Here is an 11,670-nt window from a genome sequence, read left to right as displayed (position 1 = left end):
AGTGAATAAAATTCATTTTAATGAACAATTAACAAGTAAGTTGGGGGTACCTTAAACACTGGTAACTCTGACAGATTATTTTTAAATGCGCTCTGTATTTGTGTCGTAACAAAGTAGGGACTGCTTGATAGCTAACACTAGCTAGCTAGCTTGTGTTAGCTAGCTAGTTAAATGATGGAGTAGACCTTGTAGTTCTACAAAGGTTAAAACTTGGTAGAGTTAGGGGTTAGATGGTTAGGATTAGGGGTTAGGTGGGTTAGGGTTATAGGGTTATAGGGTTAGGGCCAGTTTTTTTTTTTTTTTTTTTACCATAAATAAAGCATAACATGCTGTCCCACTTTACCTGAACGATGCCGTCCCACATTATCTAACATGTTCAGCTAATGTGGGACAGTGACATAAATCATGTTTTTATGAAAACAAAAGATTATTTTAAACTTTTTTCTCCTGCTTTTCAACCAGTGTTTAAACTACTTCATTATGAAACAGTAGTATAGATTTTTACCTAATTTAAATTCCATTAAAAGCCTTAACACTGAGAAATAGAAACCAACATGCCACTGAACTTACCAAGTATTTTGACTGTGTTGACCTCCTGTGAAGATAGGCCACGCCCACTCTGATGATGTCAAACCAACTCAAACCATTGTTTAGTGGCAAGAGGTGTTGTAGCAACAATTCAAGATCAGTTTTGACCATTGTATATTAATTTTGACCATATTAAATCATCGCAATGTATAAACGTCCCACATTACCTGATGTCCCACATTACCTGAACTCACCCTAATGATTTTAATGTTTGTCAATATCACAAAGTTGGATGCAATGATCAATATGAGACATATCACACCACCAAAAGCAACTAAAATATATAATTTGACATTTTTTAATTTCTGAGCTCAACATTTAGACATTTAAATTACGAATTTCTTCATAAAAATAGAAGATCAAAAAGCTTTATTATTGTCATTGTGTAACAAAAATGCAATGAAATTGTGCAACAGACGACATAAGTCATTATATAACTTTGTAGCTCACACACCCTGAAAAAAATTCACACATATACAATAAAATACACAGTTGGTTGTAAAAATCCGTCTGTGAACACATTCAGATTTATTGAGCTTTACAGTTTTGACCTCCTATAAAAGAAAACTGAAAGAACATTACATTTCTGTTTGTTTACATTAAAGCACACACATATGTCAGGGTTTCCGCTACATGTAATTGATCGTGGCGCACCGCCACGGCAAAATAAAAGCCACCACACCTTCAGAATGATGATTTTTTTTAATGTTAAAACAATGTAAATAAAAGCAGGTTTTCCACTAGGGGTTGCACAGACTAGTCCCCTGCTCCACAATGACGTTTTGAGCTTGACGTTGACTAGTCGCTGATCATGTAACAGTAGGCTACAAGAGTAGCGGCTTGAAACAACAGCTGAGTGCGCTGAATGAAAAAAATACGAGCGCCGTCAAGCTGGATAGAACGAGCGCGTAGCCTACCAGACAGGAAGTCGGGGACAGAAAAGGCGAGAGAATCCGGTCAATTTTCAAAATAAAATAAATGATGATTAAGTTTGCTTGTCCGTCTATAAATATTTGTCAGTTGCGTCTGCACACAAGACACACATCCATAGGCTACATACAGCGCTAGAGACAGACCTGTGTGTGTGGAAAACCGAGTAGCTACAGACGGGTCGATGTTTGACCGGCGTGGAGAGAGAGCAGGAGAAGCTGCCGCTTCCGCGGGCAGTGTGTCGGGCTGCCGGCAATTAAAAAAAAAAAAAAACTCCGCTCATATCGACAGCTTTACGTCGCGCACAACAGCAACAGCAACCAACCAGGAAAAACAAAAACTGTGAGTGAAACTGTGACTGAGCAGGACTGTGATGGTGACGAGGCCTGTGTGTCGTTTTCCTCCCTAATTGTTTAATGAACAGTAGCTACAGTATTTTCTTTTGCACCTGTATATGTTACAAAAAAACAAACTGATTTACAGCTTGTTGTTTATAAAGCTGCTGTTTCGTGGACTAATTTCTGTACGTGAGCTGTCAGTCGGTGAATACAGATTGTTGCAGAGCATTTCCCTCCTCCTGGGATTTTAGTTATGATGGGAAAAATATGAATGATGTCATCAGCGACTAGTCGACGATCCGGTCTCGCGCACCCCCCCCCCCCCCGTGGTCGATCAGACCACCCTCGCCGCCACTCTTTAAAAAAATCCTGGAGGAAACACTGTATGTCTTTGCAAATTAAATATGAAACTGCAGCAGATGTTAAACCACTGGTTCCCAACCTTTTTTTTGGCTCGTGATCACAAATTTCTGGCAATCACGTGCAGTTACGTGATCGCTGCCATCAATCAAGATGCGCCAGCTCAGATGTTTTTTATATGCTGCATTTTAATTGAACTCGATTTATATTTGAGAAAGTGAAAGTATAGAATACAGCTGTTTAAGATTGTGTGTGGTGGTTTTAATCATAATTTTTTAAAAAGAATAATAATTAGTTAACAAAAATATTTTCATCAGTATTTCATCAGTACCACATGGGGCCTCGACCCCAAGGTTGAAAAACACTGTGCTAAACACTCAAAATAAAGGTGCATCATAGGTATGTATATCAACAACTTCTGATGGATGCTTTCTTCTTGGATTAATTGATGCTACTGACTCATTGATCATTGAATCGATGTATCGTTACGCATCCATAAGTCACAGTTTGTGTAGCTATTTAACAGCAGCTTTTTCATCACAGTCTGTCATCATCATCATCATCATCGTCATGTGTGAAGATGTTCACTGTGACTCTTCATGACTGTGACTCATCATGTGTCTGCATCACCTTCATGAACCTAAACCTGCCTTTAGACCCAAGACCAGGTGTTTGTGGGAGGAGCCACGTGTCTGGAGGTCTCACCTGAGTGGAGCTTCATTTTGCACCTCATCTGGTTCTGGTTTATCTTGTGTCATGTGAACCAGAGACTGTAACAAACCTGTTTTTACTCTCATCCACAAACATGTTGGTTTCTCATCATGTCACTTGATTTCCCTCTTATTTCCTCAAAAATCAAGTTGCTTTGAGTTGTTCCTGCAGGAAACAAAGTCCACAATCCAAACAACTTCTGACAATTTGATTGATTATTTTTTATGCTATAATTTATGTTAAAGCAGAAGTAAGCGATCCGGTCGTTTTGGCTAACTTCCTGTCAGCCGATGGAGCTAGCAGTCCCCGCCCTCGTCCCTACGTCACCACATTCACGCGCATCCCTTGGCTGCACACACAGAGAGGACCGCCCCTTTATGCCGTTCTCTCTCCTCATTGGATAAAGGTTGTAGGATACAAGGAAAGACTGACAGACCCGTGTTTCAGACCAAACACTTTATGTAAGTGATTGCTGTCGGAAGATATACTGTAACTATTTAAGACTTATATTAACACAAATATTCCGCTTACTTCTGCTTTAACTCTAAAAACAGAGATCAAATTATTATTTTTTGAACAACTTTTCCATGTGGCGGCTTCAGGACACTTGGGTCAGTACAGACGAGCAGTATGGAGGTATCTGGATGTTTCATAGTGTGTGTTTTAGACGATTCAAAAGTGAACTCTATCCACCGCCATTATATGAAAATCCGTCGCCAGCCGGACCCCCCCTGGAACTCCTAAAGCGTTTTGATGACTGCAGAAGTTCTTCAACCCCTTCCTTGGCATGACGGTGAGTAGAAAATTGGTGATTTTGGGTGAAGTATCCCTTTAATAGTTCCTTATCACTCGACTGAATTTGGCCCAAACATTTATAAGGGACTTGAAGAAGGACTGATTTGACGTTTGGTGGTTAAAGGTCACTGTGATGTTACAAAACACATTTTGTCCATTTTTTTTATAACTCACAAATTCAAACACTTAAGTATGACACAATGAAAAATCAAGCATCTATTAGTATAAAAAAGGAAGTGAAGCGATTTTATACCCAAAAGTTCAAAGTTAAAGCTCACTGTGACATCATAATGTTCAGTAAAAACGCATCAGGTCGTTGTTATTCAATGCTGTAACTCATGAGGGAAAGTGTTTTCACCACACTGTAGACTGAATGTGTTGACAGTGAAACATACAAAACATCACCGGTGTCATGTGCACAAACACAAACACACAATGCAGAAATGAAAATGAAATGTGCTGAAACAGATTCACATTTTCTTCTTCCTTCCTTTACCCATCAGGCCGAGCTGCTGCTGCTGCTGCTGTATGTGTTTACCGAGGAGGCATCTGACTGTGTGTAATAATTTACTGACCTCTGCTGAACTCCGAATGTAAAAAGCTGTTATCTAATTATATACGAGTGTTTTTCTCGTTACCTGGTGGTTTTCAGCCCATGACATGCTTCCCCTTTCAGCAGCTGCAGTAAAAAAAAGAAAAAAAGAAACAGGGCCACAGAGAGATGATCGCCGTGGTGACCTGCTTCTTCTTTTCTGCTTTGTTGTGTCAAACAGTGACAGAGAAACACAACAGAAGTAAATGCTGAGTGTGTAGTGTAATTCCTCCTGTATCGCCACTTGGGGGCAGCAGACTAACATCACATCACATATTATTGCCTTGTTTACATGGATATATCATCATTACATCACAATCTACAGTAGATGTTATCGCCGAGCTGTTCAATCAATGACCAGGAAACAAAACAGGATCAATACGACCGAGTTCAGCCTCGGGATCAGAGGATTGGGGTGTCGGGTCGTACCATGGCATGACGTGATCAGGGATTATTATTTGTAGTAAAAGAGCTCAAAGGCACAAACATGCCCCTGTGATGCTGTGACTTCATGAAGTCGTTCTTGATTTACACCCCACACCATTAATACCATAAACACTATTGGACCGATAGCTTTGTCATGCAGCGTCAATAAAAAGCCCAGTGGTGTTTATGGCACAAGACAGAAAAAACTGCTGTGTCACATACATTTGATCTAGTGTGACAATCTGATAGATCAGTCCACATCATATGGGCCCATGTGGTATATTGATGTGTTGATGAAAAGAAGGGATCACCGCCGACACGTCTTCACTTGCTTTCAAAAAAAGTAGTTTATTAACAGGAAGAAGATCAGTGCACAAAAAATGTTGGAGCATCTCATGGTGCCAATGTGAGATCTCTCTCCATGGCTCAAAACCACAATCTTTATATGCTTTCTAACTCCAAAACTCCACCTTCTCCCAACATAAGGATATAACTTTCCATATTAGGCATTAACTGTTCGACATTAATGGAAGCATTCTGTAAATCTAAACAATACCTGTATTTGTCTAACATACACAGTTCATCAGTTTAAGGCTCTGTGAACAACAAAAACACATTCTCTTAGGGTACATCTCACAAGGGTCACTCATGTCTCATATATTACTGTTACTAAACACTTTCCTTCAGTTCCAAGAAAAACAGAAGAACATGCATGATGTTAAAGCAAAAAGTTCAGGTGGATAATACACTACACCCACATCACTGGTAGATTTTTTTTTTTTTTTGCCAGTCAAGGGGATTGTGTAGCCAATAGCCATCCTCTGTGTGCAGATCTTGTTACTAACAACAATGAGAAAAACATTAACACACCAAACTCTTTTCCAGTTTCAAACCTTCATAGAGACATTTATCTTCTCGGTCGCTCCGGGAAAAAATTGTGAGTTCTGACTTTTTTCTCAGGATTCTGACTTTAAACTCAGAATTCTAATTTTAAACTCGGAATCCTGATATTAAACATAGAATTCAGAGAATAATGTCAGAATTCTGACTTTTTTCCTCAGAATTCCGAGTTTAAAATCATAATTCTGACCTTCTTCTTAGCCCCACCTCCTGAATGGCAAGCTATGTAAAGAGGACAAGGATGTTTATATCTGATTCGCTGCGCCACCGGCCCCATCTAGTGGCCGAACAAAGTATTGGAATTTGCAATAGTGCTACTTTGAACTCAGAATTCTGACTTTTTTTCCGCCCCTCAGAATTCTGACTTCAAACTCAGAATTTTTTTCCTTTTTCTTTCTTTCTTTCTTTCTTTCTTTCTTTCTTTCTTTCTTTCTTTCTTTCTTTCTTTCTTTCTTTCTTTCTCCTAGACTGTCTCTGGAGCATTCTGAGATTAAAGTCAGAATTCTGCGAAAAAAGTCAGAATTCACTTTTTCCCCAGAATTCTGACTTTTTCCTTCAGCATTCTGACTTTAAACTCAGAATTCTGACTTTTTTCCCCTCAGAATTCTGACTTCAAACTCAGAACATCAACATCAAGCAATATGCAGACGATACGCAACTACTCATCTACACTGAGACAACAAACCCAGAATCAATGATCATCTGACTGGCTTCCAGAAACAAAAGTAGATTAGTGTTGACTTTTTTTTAAACCTGAATGAGGACAAAGTGGAGAGACACTTCCACTGGGACCAAAGTTAAAGAGAAACAGGCCAACTGGTCAAAAGTTTAGTCGTCAGATTAAAGTAAGTAGCAAAGTGACCTGACCTCAACCTCAGAGATGTTGGCAGAGTACAACCATTTTTTTTTATCATAACATGATGCCAAGAAGATAATTCATGCTTTTATCACTAGCAGGTTCAAGCCTATTGAACCTGAATAAAGCAACCAAAGCAAGAGAGCACTAACTAACAGAAAACTAATGAAAATGAAACTTATTAATTAAAGAATTATAAAAAATACAACAATACAAAACAAATCCTTCTCCTTTTATGGCCCCTGGTTGTTTATTGTTTCAGTGGTTATCTACACGAACATGACTCTAGCTAATGGGTTTTATTTCCTCCTTGGATGATGAGAAGATTCTGCTCAAGCTTCCTGAAACACTGAGCCAAGTTTTTTTCCTTTCTACTGGAGTCAATCTAACATTTTATCAGGTTATATCAGATATGAGAGACGATAATAGTTCTGGTATTGATCAGATTACTGTCAGTGGCAATGATGGTGGTACTTTGAACAGCCTTGATCGGAGAGTAACAACAAAAGAGTTTCCCTCATTTACTGTTTTATAATGGGAACTGTAACATAATATAACAATAAAACACTATAACAGTTCATATAACAGTGTAATGTGTATTATTTTCACCTCTGTCGCTCAGTGCTGGAGAAAGCAAAGCCTTCAAAAGTTGAGGCACCTTCACCTGAGGTAGAAAAAAACATACATTTATGAACTTCATGTGCAGTTTTTCGGAATCGAGGGTTATAAAAAATGATATTACTGCAAAAATAGTTTATTTGGATGATATTTTGACTGCCACATGGACGTACGTTGCTGGTAGAGAATTTCCTTTGGTTGGTCTGAGGGATAGTGTATCTGGAAAACAGAAAACATGACTTACATCCCTCTATATGCTCCTATTAGGTAACATCAGTCACTATATGCAGACGATACACAACTATACATCCACTCTCCATTATCACCTGACTGGCTTCCAGAAACAAGTTGATTTGTGCAAACTTTTTAAAGTTGAATGAGAACAAAATGCAGACACTTATATCCCTGGCCCTATTTATTGTAATGTATTTGTATCTTATGGATGTTTGCTGACGATTTTTGCTGCTGCCTTCTTGGCCAGGTCGCCCTTGAAAATGAGATCACGATCTCAACGGGTTTTACCTGGTTAAATAAATAATAATTTAAAAAAATCTCTGAAAATAATGGTCAGAAATACATGCAAAGAAAGAAAATAAATTAAAATCATGCACTACATTTAAACATATGTTATATATGGGTGGAAATTGATTAAATATTTGAAATCTCATTTGAAAATGTTATGTTAGTAGTGTCAATCAATAATAGTACTGTTTCATAACAACTCCCGTAGTCATCCATTTTAAACTGAATTAAATTTCCATCAAAAACAGTTTCTATTCAACTCAGCAGTGAACAGTCAATTCAATATATTATTGTCTTTGTTTATCAATCAAACTTGTAGTTGTAGTTTTTTTTTAAACAATTCAACATATTTGATGAGAGGTTAGAGCTCATACGCTGCTGTCTGTGCAGTGAGTCCCCAAGGCAACCAATGATACTATGTAGGGTATAGTAATCGTTATTAATAATAATAATAATAATAAATTTTATTTGTTGGCGCCTTTAAGAACCCAAGGTCACCTTACATGTAAGAAATGAGACAAAAACAAGAAACAAAAACAGATATAAATACAATAGCACATAGATGAATAGTTATTGTATATTCAAACAACAGCACTACAAAATGCAAATGCAAAAGTGTGTCCGAAATCCCTCATGATGACTACTCATAAGGGATTTCGGACACACGTCAAACTTTTTATTGTCTCCTTCTTATCAACTTCACTCAGCTGGTACTAATGATAAAAAAAGAGAAAAAGAACAGGATATCTTGTTCCACAGTAGCCAGCCAAATCCCACATCATCTGATATATAATTAATTTCATTTTCTTTCGTCATTAATAATTTTATGTTAGCTCCATATTTAGCTTTATACAGCGCTGTATAACTTTAATAGAGCTTCAGACCCCACGTGACTTCCAGTGTTCGGGCCGCCATTTTGGCAGTAAAATGACCAGCGCCAAAGCACATCTGAGTTCACATGACCTCACTTTAATTCCAAGGACATTGGACTTTATATTTAAGTCCTAAAACTAAATAGATTAAATATTATCTACCCTTATAATGCCCCCGGGGTGCTTTTCAAAAGTATCTCTGCCGAACAGGACGTCCTCTGGATCTATGAAGACATATAATAATCTTAACTTGCTTCTGCTTCTTATAGGGAACAATAAAGGTTTTCTGAATTTTATATAAGATGTGATATGTTGATAAAATGTAAACGTAAAATTTGTTTGTATGGAAAATCTCTACATGCAATCATCACTTAGTTTCACTTTATGATATTTAAATTTGCTTATATGTGTTTTTCTTATACATTTCATGTCTGTCTTTCATTATTTACATACCTCTATCTTTGTATGTGAGATATACAGTATAGTGTTATTAAATAAGACACAAGTAAGAATAAAAAATATAAAAGTTGACATCAATAAATGTTTTTTATATATTATACATTTCTGAAAAATACATACATTATGTAAATAATTATATTAATTATATATAAAGAATAGCCTAGACATATGTCACCATATGAAATTGCTCCAATTCTACTTGGTTTAATTTTTACATATATGACAGATGTGTTTTACCTTAAATGTACTATTACTTCATGTATGTACATATATTACCATATTTCATGGTAACCAACGCCCGGCCTGACTCCTCACACTCCGGTCCTTCAGCCATTAGTGAACATTAGTGAACTCTGCCTGTTGCCTCCAGGTGAGTCAGAGCTGTGTTTAAAGCAGAAGTAAGCGATCCGGTTGTTTGGGCTAATGCTGCGTTCCAGGCAGGTTTTTGAAACCGTAAATTACAGCTTCAAGTCACAACTTACGACTTTGTAGCGTTCCAGGCAACCCGTAACTCGTGTTTTTCCGACCTGTTTTACCTGTGAAAGTCACTATAACGGCCACTCGTAACTTCCGACCCGTGAACTCGTACCAGATCGAACTGGTACGACTTCACAGGTCGGAAAAACACGAGTTACGGGTTGCCTTGAACGCACCATAACGTCTTGTCAGCCGATGGAGTTAGCAGCCCCCGCCCTCGTCATGGATCTATTGGTCCTCGTCCCTACGTCACCGCATTCACGCGCATCCCTTGGCTGCACACACAGAGAGGACCGCCCCTTTATGCCGTTCTCTCTCCTCATTGGATAAGACTTGTAGGATACAAGGAAAGTTTTCTCCTCTGCTCAGAGCAGAGCAGAGTGACTGACAGACCCGTGTTTCAGACCAAACACTCTATATAAGTGATTGCTGTCGGAAGATAGAACTATTTAAGACTTATATTAACACAAACATTCCGCTTACTTCTGCTTTAAATCACTGTGCTGTTATTATTTCTTGTCCTCTTTGTTTTTGTGGAGTCTTTGCTGTGACGTTGGTCAGATGACGCAGAAAATAAAAAACAACAAAAGCAACAAGAAGCTTAAAATGCCACTTCAGATTATCCTCAGTGAGAAGGAGGGGGGTGGTGGTGGGGTTACCACAGGTCAAAGCCGTCAGACCTGCACCAGGACACCGAGGAGTTTCACTACAGTCAGAGAAACACTCCTCCAGATGTTCCTTTGACCTCCTCTTAGATTGTGTCTTTGATATCAAGGTGGACACAAATAACCAATCATCATCATCAAACATCTGTATCTGTTTTATTGTATTGTATTGTATTATATTGAATTTTTCTGTGTAATTTATATAACCTTGTTTTCACTTTTAGCACCCCCCTCCCCCTTCTCCTTCAGGCTGCACTTGAAAATAAGAATTTTGTTCTTAATTTGCTCGCCTGGTTAAATAAAGGTTAAATAAAAATGGAATAAAAATAAAAACTTCAACAGAAAACGTGTCTTCTCCAGATGTGGTGCAGAGAGATGACTCATGATGACCAGATGTTTTTATGTTAAAAATTATTTTTTTTAATGGCAGTTCATTGTCTGTGGGAGAAACTAACACTTTGTTTAAAACAATGGCACAAAAAAAAGTCACATTAGTTGATTGTTATGTTAGATCATTGGACAACACACGCACACACACGCACCCACACACGCACCCACACACACACACACACTCACACTCAAACACACACACACACACACACATATATATCTACAGTATTTACAGTTTACAGGTTAGAGGTCGTACAAAGCAAAATATTACACTTATATTTGGCTCAGTAGCTCCACCACTGGTTCACACACGCACACACACATGCGCATACACACACACACGCACACACCTGATGTTGAACTCTCTCACAGAGGGCTGGAGAGCAGACGCCAGCATTTAAAACAGGTACAAAACTAGTTATCAAAAAATACTTCATATGTAGGAAAAACAGGTAATTTGTACAACCTTCTTACAAAGAGAACAAACTTCACACAACCTATCATCATCATCATTATTGTTATTATTATTACTATTATCATCATCATACACAACATCTGCAGCTCTTCAGGGTTTTTGTTTTTTGGTTCTGGTTCTGTAAACTGTCCTGATACAAGAATCCAGATGTTGCTGCTAGGGATGTCCCGATCCGATCACGTGATCGGAAATCGGGGTCGATCACGTGGTTTCAGACTCGATCGGAATCGGACGTTACATCCCGATCAGGAATCGGATATATGACATATCTACATGTCAGGGTTTTCCTATCTGTCTAAAGCGAAGACGGGCCGCAAGGGGGGGCGTATTATTGTGATATTGTTACATCCCTAGTAGAGCACAAAGAACAGAAAAATAGTGGGATGATACAGTTGATCTACATTAAAAACTTTACTGCATTGCCAAAGTATCGGATCGGGACCCGGTATCGGCAGATACTCAAAATCAAATGACTCGGACTCGGACTCGGGGGCAAAAAAATGTGATCGGGACATCCCTAGTTGCTGCTGCTGCTGGTGGTGGAGGCAGAAGACCTGGACCTTCAGAGTCTCTACAAACCAACTGGACTAAAAAAAATAAAATAAAAAGGGCCGAACATGACAAAAACAACATTTTATATGAGTATAAGATAAGAAAAATAACAAACATACAGTATAAGTCTACATATCTACATAC

The 11,670-nt window shown here is 38.3% G+C and overlaps 1 protein-coding gene across 1 annotated transcript in view; it reads left to right on the top strand.

Moving 5' to 3' along the window:
* LOC310999494 (aldehyde dehydrogenase, mitochondrial-like) overlaps positions 1-11,583 on the top strand; it is a 166,320-nt gene extending 154,737 nt beyond the window's left edge. Inside the window, exon 14 of the transcript XR_014596051.1 lies at positions 11,567-11,583. The gene's annotated coding sequence lies outside the window, so the exon portion shown is untranslated. The remainder of the gene's footprint in view (positions 1-11,566) is intronic.
* The last annotated feature ends 87 nt before the right edge of the window (positions 11,584-11,670 follow it).

The sequence above is a fragment of the Trachurus trachurus genome, assembly GCF_905171665.1.
Source record: "Trachurus trachurus genome assembly, chromosome: 16".
Classification (NCBI taxonomy): Eukaryota; Metazoa; Chordata; class Actinopteri; order Carangiformes; family Carangidae; genus Trachurus; species Trachurus trachurus.
The sequence above is the reverse complement of the archived record's forward strand: the minus strand, read 5'-3'. Positions and strand labels throughout refer to the sequence as shown.